At 37.3% G+C, this 18,868-nt stretch overlaps 1 protein-coding gene across 1 annotated transcript in view; it reads left to right on the top strand.

Moving 5' to 3' along the window:
- Positions 1-8,191: 8,191 nt before the first annotated feature.
- Positions 8,192-18,868, top strand: part of KCNE2 (potassium voltage-gated channel subfamily E regulatory subunit 2) — a 20,717-nt gene continuing 10,040 nt past the window's right edge. The window contains exon 1 of the mRNA XM_015827103.1: positions 8,192-8,417. The gene's annotated coding sequence lies outside the window, so the exon portion shown is untranslated. The remainder of the gene's footprint in view (positions 8,418-18,868) is intronic.

The raw sequence follows: 18,868 nt of genomic DNA, 5'->3' as shown, positions 1-18,868 counted from the left end.
TTATTATTATTATTATTATTATTATTATTATTATTATTATTATTATTATTATTATTATTATTATTATTATTATCTTAATTAACAAGATATGAAAAAATAGTAAAACTAGGAGCTCATTCACACTCTGATTGATCTCATCCTATTAAACTGAGAAACACAAAGAAGCCAAGTACAACCACATGGGTAGGGGGTTGACTCTTGTCAGTTTTGGCTGAGAACCTGATTAGTTGCCAGTAAAAGCCAGATTAGGCTGTGGATTATTTTATCTTTGAATTCAACTATAACAAAAACTCTCATATGAAAACAAACTAAGAGAGCAGGAGCACTTAAGATATTTGGCTTTTGCCCCCTTCCTTTCAAAATTAGGCAAACTCTTGGTCACTTTATGTACTAAGGTTTTTTTTCTGCAGAGATATAAATCAAAGCAGTGGTTAGGTCTAAAGCGGTTCCTCAAACAACCAATCATTTACCAGATCTGGACTAAAACACTATGTGCCTACTAGATGACAGCAAAAATTTATTATATTTGACGTCTATTTACTGCCAGCTGGTTCTTGTCCAGATTTTTGCAATACAGATCTGGTAGGTCCAAGTATAACATAACTTCTCCTTCTATCTTTCCTATCATTGCTGCCATTTGTCATCTTGTGGGGTGGTTAGTTTTTGAGTAACAAAAAACCTGGTTTATCATGACACCTTTGGTATCAAGAATCCTCAACATGACATATAGGATAAAAAATGTCTGATGTATACCACTGCTCATTCAGGTCAGATATTTTCAAGAATGTCTTTGGTCTCCAAATGGGATTGAAAGCTTTAGCATATGGGAGGCTATAGTAGGTTAATATTCTATGTTCAAGTGTGCCCACATAATACAGGAATGGTAGAGAATGTCTGTGAAAGGAGGCTACAATGGGTGGCAATTAAAATGTTAGTAACTCTTGACTTTGTATTTTTGTAATTTTGTATTCTAACTTTGTAATTAACTATATCTTCCACAATAGCCATTTTATGACAGAACAAGACCCAACTGCAGCAACCATTTTTGCAATATATCATAAGTACTTAAAATTCAAAATGTAATAATTAACCCACCTGCCCCCATGTTGAAAAAACATGAACTAAAGCAAGTCCAGGCATTCCCTGTTACGTACTGCACCTGATATTAGGAAAATATCTCAGGCACTCCCATAGTTGACTTAATTTCATCAATCCACTAACTAAAGGGTTAATTTCATAGCCAAGTCCTTTGCAAGTGACATTTTATCTGAAGTTAATTAACAAAAATGCCCCTGCTTGGTTCGCAGGCTTTTCACTCTGCCAAAGGCTTAGCTTTCTGGCTCCAAACCACTATATTTTATTATGGAATTTCTGGAGCTAAGTCAGATACAACCCACCTATCTACATTAGTGCAGGCAAGTATGTAAAACTAAAAACCAGAATTTTGCTCTTTTCAAAGCACTGCAGCAATATTTTGCTCTTTGGGAAGCATCACAAATCATCACAAGAGTGAGATTTGCAAAAAGGAAAATGTTCCAAATGGTTTCTTTATTCTTGCCTAAAGAACTTTACTGTATTTTTTGCCTTTTCTCACAGTCAGCATCTTGGACCCAAGGCTCTGTTGTCATTTTATCTACACTTAAGAGAACTTCCCCATTTTAACAGATATACAAACTTTTCTTTATTGCATACAGGTAGTCCTCAACTTACATCTATTCATTTAGTGACCAAGTTACGACGACACTGAAAGAAGTGACTTATGTAATCAAAATTCAGATGGTTGGCAACTGGTTCATATTTATGACGGTTGTCATAAATACGAACCCGGGTCATGTGATCACCTTTTGTGATCTTCTGACAACCAAAGTCAATGGTGAGGCCAGATTCACTTAACAATCATGTTATTAACTTAACAACTGCAGTGATTCGCTTACCAACTGTGGCAAGAAGAGTTGTAAAATGGGGCAAAAGTCACTGAACAACTGTCTCGCTTAGCAACATAAATTTTGGGCTCAATTGTGGTCATCAGTCTAGGACAGGGGTAGTCAACCTTGGCTCTTTTATGACTCGTGGACTTCAACTCCCAGAATTCCTGAGCCAGCATGGCTCAGCTTGGAAACCTCTCCCTTTTCCCTCAGCATGGCTGGCTCAGGAATTCTGGGAATTGAAGTCCACGAGTCATAAAAGAGCCAAGGTTGACTACCCCTGGTCTAGGACAAGCTGTATAGCATTAACTGTTACGTTAGCTCCTACATCCAGCATGTCATAAAATACGTTATTTCTATGGATTACTTAATTTCCTCTGGTTCTCTGGCTTACATCAAGCACACATTCCTGCTTTGTAATATTCAGCACTAATAGAAACCCTTTGGAGCCAGAGGCACAAGATTTTGTAAAAACTGCAAGTATTTATTTCAGTATTATTGGTAGAAGCTCAGTGCCAAACTCTTCTAGGTTTCAGTTGGCTTACTTACTTCCTGGCTACAATTCTGCTATGGTTACCCGTGAAGAAGCTGATTTTGGTTAATTTGTTTTTAGCAGTGATTAACCCATAAAATGGCATGATGATTGTCTGTTGTTCTGAAACAGATGCACATACCTGATAGGGAGTCACACTATTCTATACATTTATGTGGTACAGTATCACAAAGTAAAAACTAAACTAAACCAACCCTCCCTTCCTCAGGTGTAGCCGGAGCATAGACCTTGGAGAAGATATGTGGAGACCGTTAGCAAAACATGAGTTCAGAATATTAGCAAATTCTGATGTCTAATGGGAAATCAGGACAGTTTAAGTAAGAAACTTAAAACCGCTCAAACAACTTCCTTTATCATAAAAGGGAGTGAAGGAGATATGCCAGGGGTAGGCAACCTTGGCTCTTTTATGACTCGTGGACTTCAACTCCCAGAATTCCTGAGCCAGCCATGCTGAGGGAAAAGGGAGAGGTTTCCAAGCTGAGCCATGCTGGCTCAGGAATTCTGGGAGTTGAAGTCCACAAGTCATAAAAGAGCCAAGGTTGCCTACCCCTGAGATATGCTATCCATTTTTCAGGATTCTGTTATGATTGCCTACATAGTAAATTACGGTTATGTTTCTTTTGAAGTCTGTTTTTTTTACCTGGTCTGCTTCAAAGATCTGACATCATGGAAGAGCCAATGTTTACTTGGTCATTACAGGTACTCCTCGACTTACAACAGTTCATTTAGTGACCGTCCAAAGTTACAACGGCATTGAAAAAAAGTGACTTATGACCATTTTTCACACTTACAACTGTTGTAGCATCTCCACGGTCACGTGATCAAATTCAAACACTTGGCAACTGATTCCTATTTATGACAGTTGCAGTGTCCAGAAATCACCTTTTGCGACTTTTTGACAAACAAAGTCAGTGGGGAAGCCAGATTCACTTAACAACCAGTTCACTAATTTAACAGCTGGAGTGATTCACTTAAGAACGGTGGCAAGAAAGGTTGTAAAATGGGGCAAAACTCACTTAACAAATGTCTCACTTTGCAATAAAAATTTTGGGCTCAATTGCGGTCGTAAGTCGAGGATTGTCTATATATGAGCCAAATAATGAATTAAATATGACAGCTTTTCTGATCTTGGTATTCTCCAAAAGTGTTGGACATCTTCTGCCACTCCAATCCTCTAGTAGGATACAATTGAAACTATAGTCCTACACAGATGGAGGACCCCATATTGCACAGACTGAAATAGATGTTTGGACAGCAGATCAATCTTATGTTCATTGCATTTTACTTAAGAAAGACCATTAACTCTCACATCTGCTATAGAAGCCTTCTGAATCAGATATTTCACAGAATGTGACATATGAAAAACTGACTCTGTCATACGTATGGCAAAGAGGGTATCCCGTGTAAATAAATAGGGTAGTCATGTAGCTATCAGTATAAAATATATATGTAACAATTGCTAAAGATAATATAAGTAAGCATTTATTCCAATGTGAGCAATTCAGTCCTCTCATTTACCAAAATATTTGGTTGAAATCTATCTTCCCATAAGAATTAAACAATATGTCTATTTTCGTTTAAGCAATTTTTTTTAAAAAAATGTAAATATTTAACTTTCAATTTAACTGTTTAAATTTCAAGTACGCCATTTTAAACATATCCTGCAGTTCAGTATATGCTTTGGATTACAGTGGTCTGATTTGATGAGTTGCACCATATTATTTTGTTCATGTTTCAGTGGCAAATCACATCTTTTTTATAATGCAGTGAGAAACAAAGTACTCAATTGCAATTAACTTTCTCAGTTGAGTAACTCAAACATTGTTGTCAGCAAGAAATTGATGGGACGTTTTTGGAAATCTAAAATGGAATAGGTAGAAAAACATGAACAAGTGAAAACTCAAATTAAGCAGCCATGACAATGAGTTTCCCACTATGAAGGGCCTTTTCCCACTGCTAAGTTCAACTGCTCTCCATTCATTCTTTAGTTGGCAGAAAGATATATACCAAAATTTGCCTGATATGTGTTATTTATGTTCTTTTCCTAATGTTTCCCAGCATGGGATATGTCTGTATACTTATGTTAAATCTTACTCTTCTTATCTATATGAGGACTGTGCAGAACATTGGAAAGGGGCATTTTGTATAATACATTGCCGCAAATGAAGAACTTCTCAAAGCACCGAAGTAGTTGCATCATCTGGATGGTTGTCTGAACTTGCGCTTCCATGCTCAGAGAAAATTTTCACTGGCACTACTAGTGGAGCAAAATGGCAGTTCTGCACACTTAATAGAGACAGCATTTCACCAAGGCTACCATTGGGGGCACAACTGGAAAAAAAAATGTTGAAAGTATCTGTTCCATGACTTCTAGAGGATATGACCACTTTAACACTTTAAGGAGGAATGCTTCATTTATACCAATTCACTTTTGAAAGGACCTGTTTATAACAAATTGTATAGCCCTAAAGTGAATATAAGAATTTTCATACTTATATTTTATCAAGCCAAGCGCTACAATGACAAGAAAGGGAACACATTTAGAACTATTTCAACCAGTCACTCAGTAAGCCAATGCCAATGTAATTTTATCAAAATGTAGGGTTGTCATTGCCTGGAATATTATGATTACAAAACATTAATTTAGTAAGAAGGTTTAGTAAGAAGGTTCTTATTTGTTTTAAAGTTGTACATGAAAATGTTTTTGTTACTCTGTATAAGACTGTAGAAAGTAAATCCATAATAAAGAAAATGGAAAATATGTTACATTTTTTAAAGCAAACTTATCCCAAACTGCTGATGCATGAAATGTGACTGCTCTTAACCATGCCATTTTTATCACTTTTTATAAAGGAGGTGCAGTAGGGTTGTGTATATACAAGCTTATACTTCAGACCTCTTGTGAACATAAATAAAACACCACTTTTTTGTTAATAGTGGAGCCATGTTGTCTTTCACGCATCTGTGTAGTGAGCCAGTATCTTCAAGGAGTGGCATCTTTTTTGACACTTTCATAGAAGACAGAAAAATAATGTTTCTGCTTTAGTTAATAACAGATGCAGCTGTACTATATTTAAGTAAGATCCAAAACCCAGTTACTAATAATATTTGCAGAGCATGCCCAGTGAGAAGAAAGACTTTTCTCCCATCCTTTTAAATTAGAATTCCAAAAACCAATTCCAGAATCAGGGCCTTTTGGAAGGGATGGCTGTAGTTCATTTGAAAATCATCTTACTACACCTGAGCTCACCACAGTCCAGGTTAGAAAAGTCCTCCTGTCTGAAAATTTGGATAATGGGCACAATGACACGGAGCAAAGTTCAGACTTGGTAAATAAGACAACTCACCCTGTTGTGTCAGATATTTGTTGGCATTTTAAAATTTCCAAAGTGGTAACCAGTTTAAAGAGAATCACTGAGAGAGATTTCAAAAATTATTGATGAAGTTAATCATCCTAAAATGCCAGTAAAGATTACGTAAATAGTAACTAACATCTTATGGACTTAAGCCTTAATTCATTTTAGCTGTGTTTGTACCAAAGAGATATTTCTGATATACAAGAACATACAGGTCAGTGAAATGTCTCTAAGGGCCCAGTAAGCAGCAAACAGGTACAATGTCCCTTCATCTGCCAGAAAAATTGACATTGTAAATCTATAGATAACTTCTTGTTGCTTAGAAGTTGTGCTGTCTTAACAGACTCAAGAATACTTTTCCACTGAGGTATTTTCCTTTGCTATAGCTTGGAAAAACCAAGGGTTTGTGTTTCACTCATTGGGGAAGGAAGGGGTTCAAGAGGCCAAAGGTAGCTCGACTTGGCCAGTTTTAATAAACTGTATTTTTTTCCTAGGCAGGTGGAGTCAGTTCAGCTATGACCTGTCTGGATCTCTTCACTTGACTTTTCTGGTAGCAATTTTATTTTTTCTTAGCCTTGAAGAAATTGAGGGGAATGAAAATGAATGATGAGTATTCCGAAGGAGAAAATATGCTAATTGTTGACAGAGAAGTCCAAAGAAGTGAAACTTAACCTAAATAGCTTGCTGTTACATTTCAGATAATTTACCGCAGAAAGTCACTCACTTATTATCTGTTCCGTATGAAAGCATGAGAGCCCTGCACTGTTGTATCTTGTGCACATTGGTTGTCCCTGTTCCTACATTGGGAGGCACTGTTCACAGTTGTTTATGCCTTGCTTGACTGCTGTTGGGGCTATTACAACCACTGTACATGAGGTTGCCCTTGAAGAGGATTCAAAAGCTTCAACTGGTCCAAAATGAAGCAGCCTGTGTAATATTGGGTACTCTTCCATGGTATGCTTTATGCCACACCACTGCCATGTGCACTGGCTTCCTGTAGATTTCTGGGTATAATACAAGGTGTTGGTTGTCATATTTGGAGCCCTAGTTGGGGCTTTAATCCACTCTAAATTTTCTAGATAGAGATCCAGAGGAGTAGCCATTGGCTGACAGAGACAAAAAAACCAACAACAACAAACGCTAATCTGCACAAGTGATAAAACAGCATCTTTCCAATTATTCTGACACTGACCAAGGGCTGCTTCCAGGTGTGTGATGTTTTTATCACCTTCCCAGTGGTGGGATTCAAATATGTGAACAACCAGTTCTCTGTGTGGATGCCGCTTCCGGGAGTACATTCTGGGCCTGGGCAACAAAAAATTAGCTACCGATTCTGCTGAACTGGTGCGAACTGGCTGAATCCCACCACTGCACCTTCCATTGGGGGTGACAGGAGTAGATTATTAATCATAAATTTCTAATGAATCTAAAGGTCTGTAGGAGAAGCCACCTGAAAGTCATATACTCAGACAAATTAACTATATACAAATAAGAAAAGCAGAAGTTGCTGGCTAACTGAAACTGCAAGCATAGGAAATATAGAAATAACTATAGCAGTGGTTCTCAACCTTTTTAATGCCGCAACCCCAACCGGTCGTAAGTCGAGGACTAAACTGGTCGTAAGTCGAGGACTTAAACCAGTCGTAAGTCGAGGACTAAACCGGTCGTAAGTCGAGGACTACCCAACCGGTCGTAAGTTGAGGACTTTCCCTGCCCGGGAGCGCCGCGCATGCGTGGTTCCGCCCCCTGCGCCGGCCGAGGCGTAGCTGGCAAGCGGCAGAGACGGAGCAGGCCGACCACCAGCTGGCCCAGCCCAAGGGAGGTAAGGCACCCGCCGGAAAAGGGGAAAAAAAATGGCGGACAAAAAAATGGCGGACAGCCTTGCTTGGCAACCCCCATGAAATGATCGATCGACCCCAAATGGGGTCCCGACCCACAGGTTGAGAACCACTGAACTACAGGAACCAAGCTTTGTTAACAGAAAATTAGATGGTGATAGATAAGACGTGCACAAAGAGACTTCCTGGAACATGGGAGGGGATAGTGGTTTTAGGCGGTCCGGATTAGTTTATCGGATGATTAGGGAAGGGGCGTTGAGAGCGATAGGGGAGGGGGGAATCTGCGTCGGTGGTAGGATATAAAAATGTGTCAAACAGGTCTTTAAGGTGTGGCTGGACTCCTACGTGTGCTTCACTCACCAAGCCTTTGCAAATGCTTCTTTTTAAATAAAACTTTGTTGCTGGAATTTGTTTGTTTTGGGATCTTGAGCCATGTTCCAAACAGGGGGAAACCAGGTAACTACAGTAACTTGAAACTGAAGCAATGCAGGTTGGATACAAGCGAGAAGGAGACAAATAGGGAGCGCTTCAATTCCACAATGGGGAAAGGCCCAAAGAAAATACATCCTTGTTTCATTTCAAAAGCTACAGAGATGTTCTTGAACAGATTGTTCACGCCAATGCTGTTTTACAGCAGTTTTGCAGCATTACAATTCAAAATTTGAGCTGCTTTCAAGCAGTACCTAGCTACTGCTTCACTCTCAAGGACATCCAAAGAACTAAGGCTCAAGGCAAGCCGAGATAAGTAAGAGTTTTGCTACTGTAGTGCAACCGTATGCTGCTTAATTATATACTAAAATGTCTTAGGCTCTTAGGCAGTTTAAGTTTTTTCTCTCTAGAAGCATGTGACTTTGGGGGGGACTGTTTCACTCTCATATGGGATGTTTCTACTAAAGTTTATAGGATAAGGGGATGACTGCAAAGACTTCTACTGATTTCCACATTGTAAAGAGGAGTTTAAAGAATCTTTTTTTCATGCTAGTAATGTGGCTGAGATGTATGAGATCCAAATCAATTGTCATTTTGGGGAAGTGAGAGAGGGAGTTAAAGAGTTAGTTTTCTTAATTTCCTTATTCACCCACAGAGATATGGATTCTCCTAGATCTTTCTTAGTCCTGCTAGTTGTGATTACTTAATTGGAGTTGGTAGAAATAAAACTAAATGTTTTAGGCTTTGTCTGTGCAAACTTGCTCAGCTGTCTACCATTGATTCCCAGTAAGCCATAATTGCCACTTTGAGCTCCTGAGTGAAAGTCAGCATATAAACCTAATATAAAAAAAATAACTGAGTATATTGATTTCTTTTAGTGAGATGGGTAGCTGTAGAAATGTGATTAATAAATAAATAATACAATATAATTGATCAATTGATCAATAATCAGAATTGTTTGGAATTGGATAGCAACTAAATCTAATAAATTATATTAATTAGAAGTCATAGCTACTTGCTAATATATTTAAATGTTAAAAATCTAGAGTGATTCTCCCCAAACTAATTATGATTTTTCTTAGCACAACTGCCTAAAAATTAATGCAGTATATTTTTTCTAAAATATATACCTATTTGTGTACATTCGTTGAAATATATACATGTTTTTGTCTAGCCAGTTTTTATAAAGTAACTTCACTGGAGTATTGCATTTCAATTTCAGAAAAAGTTCAAAAGCTTTATTCCAATATTTTTTATTGATTTTTTAAAAAAAATGCAAGTTGGTTGTTTCATATTAAATTATGAACCACACAAATTTCTGCCTCATTTCTAGCCTTTGATTAGAGAAATCATTTCATTGGATTGTTTAACAATACACTATAGCACTCTGAGGACACACTGTGGTCATTTTGGAAATGGTAACTACATCTCCAATTCTTCTGTTTCCAATAGCAAAGGAAGCCACACAACATAAGGAATAAAATATGGTTAGAATAAACAACTCTGTAAGGTTTTAGCCTAGTTTGCGTTCCATTCATTTTTTTTAAATAGCCACCCATCTAGTGCATCCTTTCTAAATAACTCTGACTAAGAAAAGGCCTAAATATTCCAAGCTGATTTCAAAGATGCGCTGAAATTATACTTATTCAAACTTTTAATATCTCTTAGGTATTAAACTAAGTAGATAATATAAAAGGGTATGCATTTACCTATTGCAAGTTGCTTGTCCATGTTTTGATGGGTTTAAAAAAAATCAGTTCAGGTAGTATTTGTTTGATCATCCAAAGCAGATTAAAGATATGTACCGGTATGTATACAGAGCTAGAATACAGGTGGTCCTTGACTTACAACAGTTCATCTAGTGACCGTTCAAAGTTATAACAGCATTGAAAAAAGTGACTTATGACCAGTTTTCACACTTACAACCCTTGCAGCACCTGCAGGGTCACGTGATCAAAATTCAGTTGCTGGTTGTTTATGACAGTTGCAGTGTCCCTAGGTCACAGGATCACCTTTTTCAACCTTCTGACAAGCTAAGTGAATGGGAAATTCACTTAACAACTGTGTTATTAACAATTAAAGTGATTCACTTAACAACTGTGGCAAAAAAGGTCGTAAGTCACTTAACAAATGTCTCGCTTAGCAACAGAAATTTTAGGCTAAATTATGGTCATAAGTCGAGGACTACTTGTATTTACTTCCAACAACCTCTTCTGAAATAATATCAAACAGTCTTTATTTTTCTTAGGTCTATAAATAAAAAATTGCCAGATCTCAGTACAGTACATAAAATATATTTTGGAAAAAAAAGTACTTCATTTTGGACAAGGTGGTATCAGGGATGGAGAGGGAGGGTTAGTTTATTTAGCTAGTTTATTCATGTTCAAACACTTCAACAGTCAAAGATATCAACATAGTACAATCAAATAAAATTCAAACAGGAAATAGCCAGTAAAAAAAACAAATGATTCATCATGGATAAACAGCTATAAATCTGCAGTGATAAATCCACTTGTAGGCATTTCTAGCTTTAAATCCAGAGCTTTTATGGCAATTATAGTCAAATAACACTTGGCAGCTCTCAGATATTTCTATAGACTTATCTTAAAGCAAGAAAAAAGCATTTTTCTAAACCTTGGCTATCAAGATGTTACTATTTCAGAGCCCCTGATTTGGTATAAAGGACGTCACGGAAAAACATGAAATGCTTTATAAATTGCCTATACAAAGAAAGGTACACATGAATGTGGAGTAGTATTAAAACTTCCCCCTGGAATTATGGGTGGCAGACATTATGACCGGTTAATGAGAACACTCTCCTATGCAAGATAGATAGGAGGTACAATCTTACTTAAAGAAAGATGCAGTATAAATAGTGGAAACTGTGCTCCTTCTAAAAGCAAAAGATAGTGGTAACTGCCAAGTAGGAAGCAATGCTACTGAGAAGCAAAAAGTAGGTGCTATTATGCTAAGAGGTACTACAAGTTTACAAGTGCATGTTCAATTGGCCCAGAATTGCAGAGTGNAGATAGATAGGAGGTACAATCTTACTTAAAGAAAGATGCAGTATAAATAGTGGAAACTGTGCTCCTTCTAAAAGCAAAAGATAGTGGTAACTGCCAAGTAGGAAGCAATGCTACTGAGAAGCAAAAAGTAGGTGCTATTATGCTAAGAGGTACTACAAGTTTACAAGTGCATGTTCAATTGGCCCAGAATTGCAGAGTGGTTATTAGAAAATAAAATGGGAGATTTTTCTGTAAAGCTGCAGAAATATATTACAAGTTTTTGATGGTATTTTTCCCAAAATAAAAAATGCTTTCCCTCTTTCTTCACGGTTACTAATTTTAATAGTATTAATCTTAAGCACTGAACAATCACTGAATTGGAAGGAACCATCTGGCTATGAAGTCCAATCCCCTGTTCAGTGCAAAAATCCAAATTAAAGCAACCTCTGTTTGAACACATCAAGGGAAGGGAAGTTTCAAATTATGAAGGGCTTTAAAAATAAAGTTTTTGTTGCTGAATGTTAATTAAGTCATACCATGCTTATTGTTTAAATAGTTTAAAAGGGTAAAATCTCAAATTCAGGGATCAAAATTCAACTAATGGGTATTTCTTTTGTTTAAAAGTTTTAATCCTGATTTATGTTTGGAACCCAATGTTTGCTTTTAAAATAGCTTCACAAATTATACCTACCTGTAAAAAATAGATTTGGACAAACAGATTTGTTAGGATCAAAATAAATAATGAGCAGGTATGCATGAAGAAAGAGTTTCAGACGACTGGCTGTATTTTATATCACATATTTCGGTTTAAGTACAACACTCAGGTTGGGTTAACACCAGGTGATGGAGACAGGGACCAAAACTCTGGCCTTGTGGAAGACCTCAAGTATATGTTTATACATATGGGCAGCTTATGAGAGAAGGAAATGCAAAAATAGATTAACGTGCTAGAAACTACGCATGAGAAATATAAAGGATTTGGCTTCTTTGCAAACTCTCTACTCTCTGAAGTGCTTTCAACTGAACAGAGATGGAGATGTTCAGAGCTGATTGTTTTGGTGGAAAAAGCAAGGCAGCCTGGATATGCGGAAGTCCAGCACTATTATTTCATATTTCCTCAAGTTCAGCCATAGTATCATGAACAGATTCTAGGACTTTTTCCTGGCGTTTTCTAGTTTATAGTGCAAAAGCAATATATGCATTTAATGATTTGTAACTACTTTGGTCTATATATTCATATTCTAGGTAGGAAATAAGTAAGATTCTTCACATTATGTCTTGGCTCTGATTTTTAGTCTACTCCCTGTGGCTCATTTGCTTTACATGTCGAAGGTTCCAGGATGAGTTTCTGCCATCTGCAGGCAAGCCAGCACCAGGCACAGGAGAGCTATTGGCAGACTGCTGCTAAGCCTTCTTCTCCCCCTCAAGTCACCCCCCACTATACCAAATTTCCTCACTGCTGTTGCCTTACATCAATTAAAATTATTTGTATATAGACTCTGATTTTGGCAGGGCCAGCAGGCTAGCTGCACTTACATGTACCTTGGGTGCATTCTATTTTTCAAAAAAAGTTATCAAAGTCATTATTATAGCAAGAACAGTTTTGACAGAGAAATTTCCTCTAATACATATTCAAAATCAATACGTTCTATTAACTCTTCATTTCTTCAGTTGAAACTGCTTCTTTTTCCTCTGTACAGGGTCTAATAAACACCTAAAATTGCCACCATGACAATTTTGAGTTGAAAAATAGCTGGCATGGAAAGGATTTTAAAAATTTGCCCTCCTACTCCCAATCATGGCTTCATAAATTGTTCCTGCCCTCCCCACTTATCCTACTCCCTCCCTTCCCATCCTTTAGGTATTGTATTTTGTATATTTATATGTTTGTAGGATTTTATTTATATAGTTTCATCTTTTTAATATTGCAAGCCGCCTAAAGTTACCCTATGGTAAGATCAGTGGCCAATAAATGTAGTAAATAAAACAAATAAAAAATAAATATATAAATGTATGTATGTTGTGACATATTACATGCATTTCTATGAAATGTACAGATAGTCCACCCATGTTTCTGCAACTTATCTGGAATGTGACTTAATAACAATTATCACCACTCTATGAAACTGGATATAGGCCCTCTGTTGTGAACCTCGGGGCAGTTTCTGATTCAGTATTATATATATATACTGTATATGCCTATTGTCACAAAAATTTATAGATACTTTAATCTGCACTACAGTATTCTGAAGTAATATTCTTGCTTCTGACATGCATCTAGACCACTGTACATGCCTCGGGTGTAACTATACTATGGCTTTGGCTGGATGTTGGCAGAAACAATGACAGTTGTGAAAATTGGGGAGGGGCAGTGTGACAGGCATCGTGTGTTGCTTTGCTTTCTCTTACTGTCACCACAGAAACTTGGTAGCTTCTCCATTTTCTGGTGACCTCTTGAGCTTACTTCTATTCTCCCTGCTAAGATTTACCAAGGTAAAGACAAGTATAAGGACATTCCAAGCCAAGGTTATTGAGAATATCAAGAACTGTAACAGGAACAGGCTCTCATATCTTAAAAGTGTGACACGGTTCATTCAGATCATTCTACTGAGCTTGACTCCAATTATTATTCCTGATAACACCAGCAACATTTCAGGTTATGTTGTCCAAATGTTTGGATTACATCATCCCAAGCCATTCCTATCATTGTGTATATTGGCTAGAGAAAAAAGGAGATGTAATCAGAGAAAGCCTTTATTGCACATTTATTAAAGGCTGTTTCTCCATGGCCTTTGGTAAGTAAATTCCACCCCTATATAATTTGCATGCAATGCCATAATGCAAGTATGAAAAGATGGAGATGTGTTACGACATCATTTTGTTATTTTGTCATTACTGTAGTTAGAAAGTGATGCCTATGGCTTTGCCACAGACCATATTTTCTCCTTTTCACCATTTTCCACCTGATGTTTCTGATTGGGAACCGCTAAATCATCTGTTCTTTGAAAGTAAACTTCTAGTGTTTGCTGCCAAACACAAAAATAAAAAAACAAAACAAAAAGGCAAAGCTGCTTTTAAACTGTAGATTTCTACAAGTGGAAGTTTTCTCATAGTCCTAATGCAATGAAGTCTATATGGAAGTATATCATGACTTATGATACTGGGGACAGGGCTAGATAATACCGGTATATCCATACAGTTTTCAACAACTATGGCTCTTTCATAGGTATAACATGTAAAGGGAGCTTGAGTTTCCTCATTTTATAAAGACTTTAATTATGAGCATTTATTTTCTAATCTAATCCTGTTTTTTCATTCAGATATATTTTGCTGGACGGTATCTCTAGAATATGGAAACCTTGCTAGATATTTAAGTCAGTACAGGTTTTAAATCATACCATTAGTTAATTTAGTGTAGTCCTAAATTCTAACTATTTAGCAATAGCAACAAGCTAACTCAAGCCTACATAGTCTACCACTATCACGTTCACTGTCCAAATGTTTGGAAGTCGTCTGAAGGTAAGACAGGTTTGTCTTCACTTCTGCTGACATGACATGGGAGCAAAAGCCATTTCATGCTGCTCCTCTGCTGGAAACAAAGGGGAAACTGACAAAACTAGGTCAGTTTTACGGTCCGTTTCCTTTACATTGCTGAGGGAGAAAGAGCAGGCAAAGCCTTGGAGTAGCATTTTGCTTAATGTTCAGAAACCAAGACAAAGGATGGAATGTAGCTCTCTCTCTGGGGAAATGAGCCACCATTTTTGCAATGGTTTCAAATACACCACAGCCAAAACAACCCTCCCAACAATTGCAAGGCACCTCTTTGGAATCATTTTCAAAGAATACATACCCCAAGCATACATCGTATACCTGTATGAGTTATCTTAATGTGGGTAAGAAACCAGCAAACCTAAGGAAATGGAAATATGACAGCATAGGTATGACAGCTTAGAATAAAATAAATGTTGAATGTAGCATTGTTTGTTGAATGATATTTCTCTCTTTTGAAAGCAGATAGGCTTTTAAGAGCCAGAAGTTTTAATAAGGTTGTAAAGTCACAGCTTTGGTCAATAAACACTTATAACCGGAAAGCTTATTTAAGATGATAAATCTTCTGGTGAGATATTTCCTCATATGAATAGTACCGTATTTGCATGGTGCCCAAGAGCAGTAAGTGGTTGGCACTGACTGGCAAATGGCAAACCCAGGTTCAGATCCACCTTTCCCCATCAAAGCTTTATTGGGAAACTTTGTCCTAGTCACTTTCTCTCAGCCCAACCTATCTCACACTGTTGTTATTATGGGGGGAAATTGAGAGAGGAAGGCTGCAGAAGAACATCCAGTTTGTAAAATGCCTTATGCTCCTGAAAGAATTCTAACAATTAAGTAAAATATATATAAATTAGTAGCCTGGAATACCAATTTATTAATAATACTGCAAACGTTCTGAAGAGTATTGGACCATGTCTTTAACCACCAGTCATACGAGGTTATTGAAAATGAACAAACTATCAAAGGCCCTCTGAAACAGCTCTGATTACTTCTTTCCAAAAGGTCTGCATGGCGTATGATGGGTTGGGGCAGTATGATATCTAAAGAAAGGCTTAATAATGCACCTTTCTTAATTGTGAAATATAAGCCTGCTAATCAAGATATGTGAAAGTGTGCAAGATATCAAGTGAAAGTGGTGGCTCTTAAGTGAAAGTGACCTTCAGTGAGAATATACAAAATACTGCCAAGCTTTGAATTGTTGTAAACAAATGTTACTGAAATCAACAGGATGGCTGCAGTTTATTTTAAAAAGTGTTATTAAAANAGATAGATAGGAGGTACAATCTTACTTAAAGAAAGATGCAGTATAAATAGTGGAAACTGTGCTCCTTCTAAAAGCAAAAGATAGTGGTAACTGCCAAGTAGGAAGCAATGCTACTGAGAAGCAAAAAGTAGGTGCTATTATGCTAAGAGGTACTACAAGTTTACAAGTGCATGTTCAATTGGCCCAGAATTGCAGAGTGATTATTAGAAAATAAAATGGGAGATTTTTCTGTAAAGCTGCAGAAATATATTACAAGTTTTTGATGGTATTTTTCCCAAAATAAAAAATGCTTTCCCTCTTTCTTCACGGTTACTAATTTTAATAGTATTAATCTTAAGCACTGAACAATCACTGAATTGGAAGGAACCATCTGGCTATGAAGTCCAATCCCCTGTTCAGTGCAAAAATCCAAATTAAAGCAACCTCTGTTTGAACACATCAAGGGAAGGGAAGCTTCAAATTATGAAGGGCTTTAAAACTAAAGTTTTTGTTGCTGAATGTTAATTAAGTCATACCATGCTTATTGTTTAAATAGTTTAAAAGGGTAAAATCTCAAATTCAGGGATCAAAATTCAACTAACGGGTATTTCTTTTGTTTAAAAGTTTTAATCCTGATTTATGTTCGGAACCCAATGTTTGCTTTTAAAATAGCTTCACAAATTATACCTACCTGTAAAAAATAGATTTGGACAAGCAGATTTGTTAGGATCAAAATAAATAATGAGCAGGTAAGCATGAAGAAAGAGTTTCAGAAGGCTGGCTGTATTTTATATCATATACTAGCTGTACCCGGCCACGCGTTGCTGTGGCTCAGTCTGGTTAAATGGAAAAGAAAGAAAAGAGAAAGTGCACGTTTGTAATATGTTTAATTTCACAATGCTTGTGGGTATATAATATTTTTTGTTGTTCCATTGTTTGTGCAGATATAGAGATTGTCTGGTTTGCCAACTCTAGAACACACAACATATAATTGTCCATGTGAGAAACATGGCACTGTTTTTCAAAAAAAGCATGTTTTTACCTGTCACAGGTGTGACATCTATATAATAGTAGATATATAAAAACACGCACATATTCGAATGCAACGTTGTGTCAAAATTTCAAAGCAATCGGTGAAGAACTTTCGGAGATTTAAGATTTTGAACAAACGAACATTTACATTTTTATTTATATAGATTTCTGTTTAAGTACAGCACTCAGGTTGGGTTAACCCCAGCTGCTAAAGAGCAGTGCTTTTCTTTTTGGTGATGGAGACAGGGACCAAAACTCTGGCCGTGTGGAAGACTCTCAAGCATGTGTTTATACATATGGGAAGCCTATGAGAGAAGGAAATGCAAAAATAGATTAACGTGCTAGAAACTACGCATGAGAAATATAAAGGATTTGGCTTCTTTGCAAACTCTGTACTCTCTGAAGTACTTTCAACTGAACAGAGATGGAGATGTTCAGAGCTGATTATTTTGGTGGAAAAGGCAAGGCAGCCTGGATATACTGAAGTCCAGCACTATTATTTCATATTTCCTCAAGTTCAGCCATAGTATCATGAACAGATTCTAGGACTTTTTCCTGGCGTTTTCTAGTTTATAGTGCAAAAGCAATATATGCATTTAATGATTTGTAACTACTTTGGTCTATATATTCATGTTCTAGGTAGGAAATAAGTAAGATTCTTCACATTATGTCTTGACTCTGATTTTTAGTCTACTCCCTGTGGCTCATTTGCTTTACATGTCGAAGGTTCCAGGATGAGTTTCTGCCATCTGCAGGCAAGCCAGCACCAGGCACAGGAGAGCTATGGGCAGACTGCTGCTAAGCCTTCTTCTCCTCCTCAAGTCACCCCCCACTGTACCAAATTTCCTCACTGCTGTTGCCTTACATCAATTAAAATTATTTGTATATAGACTCTGATTTTGGCAGGGCCAGCAGGCCAGCTTCACTTACATGTACCTTGGGTGCATTCTATTTTTCAAAAAAGTTATCAAAGTAATTATTACAGCAAGAACAGTTTTGACAGAGAAATTTCCTCTAATACATATTCAAAATCAATACGTTCTATTAACTCTTCATTTCTTCAGTTGAAACTGCTTCTTTTTCCTCTGCACAGGGTCTAATAAACACCTAAAATTGCCACCATGACAATTTTGAGTTGAAAAATAGCTGGCATGGAAAGGATTTTAAAAATTTGCCCTTCTACTCCCAATCATGGCTTCATAAATTGTTCCTGCCCTCCCCACTCATCCTACTCCCTCCCTTCCCATCCTTTAGGTATTGTATTTTGTATATTTATATGTTTGTAGTATTTTATTTATATAGTTTCATCTTTTTAATATTGCAAGCCGCCTAAAGTTACCCTATGGTAAGATCGGTGGCCAATAAATGTAGTAAATAAAGCAAATAAAAAATAAATATATAAATATATGTATGTTGTGACATATTACATGCATTTCTATGAAATGTACAGATAGTCCACCCATGTTTCTGTAACTTATCTAGAATGTGACTTAATAACAATTATCACCACTCTATGAAACTGGATATAGGCCCTCTGTTGTGAACCTCGGGGCAGTTTCTGATTCAGTATTATATATATATATATACTGTATATGCCTATTGTACATCTCCACCCCAGGTCACCCCAACGATGCCCTTGACGTGATGACCCGCTGCCTGGAGGCCGTACGGGTCTGGATGGGGAGGAACAGACTCAGACTCAACCCTTCCAAGACCGAGTGGCTGTGGTTGCCGGTGCCCCGGCATAGTCAGCTGATTCCATCGCTGTCTATAGGGGGCGAAACTTTGGCCCCCTCAGAGAGGGCGCGCAACTTGGGTGTCCTCCTGGATCCACGGCTGACACTGGAAGATCATTTGTCGGCCGTGACCAGGGGGGCGTTTTATCAGGTTCGCCTGATTTACCAGTTGCGCCCTTTTCTGGACCGGGACGCTTTG

This window comes from Protobothrops mucrosquamatus, unplaced genomic scaffold (genome assembly GCF_001527695.2).
Source record: "Protobothrops mucrosquamatus isolate PMUCROS unplaced genomic scaffold, P.Mucros_1.0 scaffold3492, whole genome shotgun sequence".
Taxonomy (NCBI): Eukaryota; Metazoa; Chordata; class Lepidosauria; order Squamata; family Viperidae; genus Protobothrops; species Protobothrops mucrosquamatus.
This window is presented reverse-complemented; position numbering and strand designations above follow the sequence as displayed.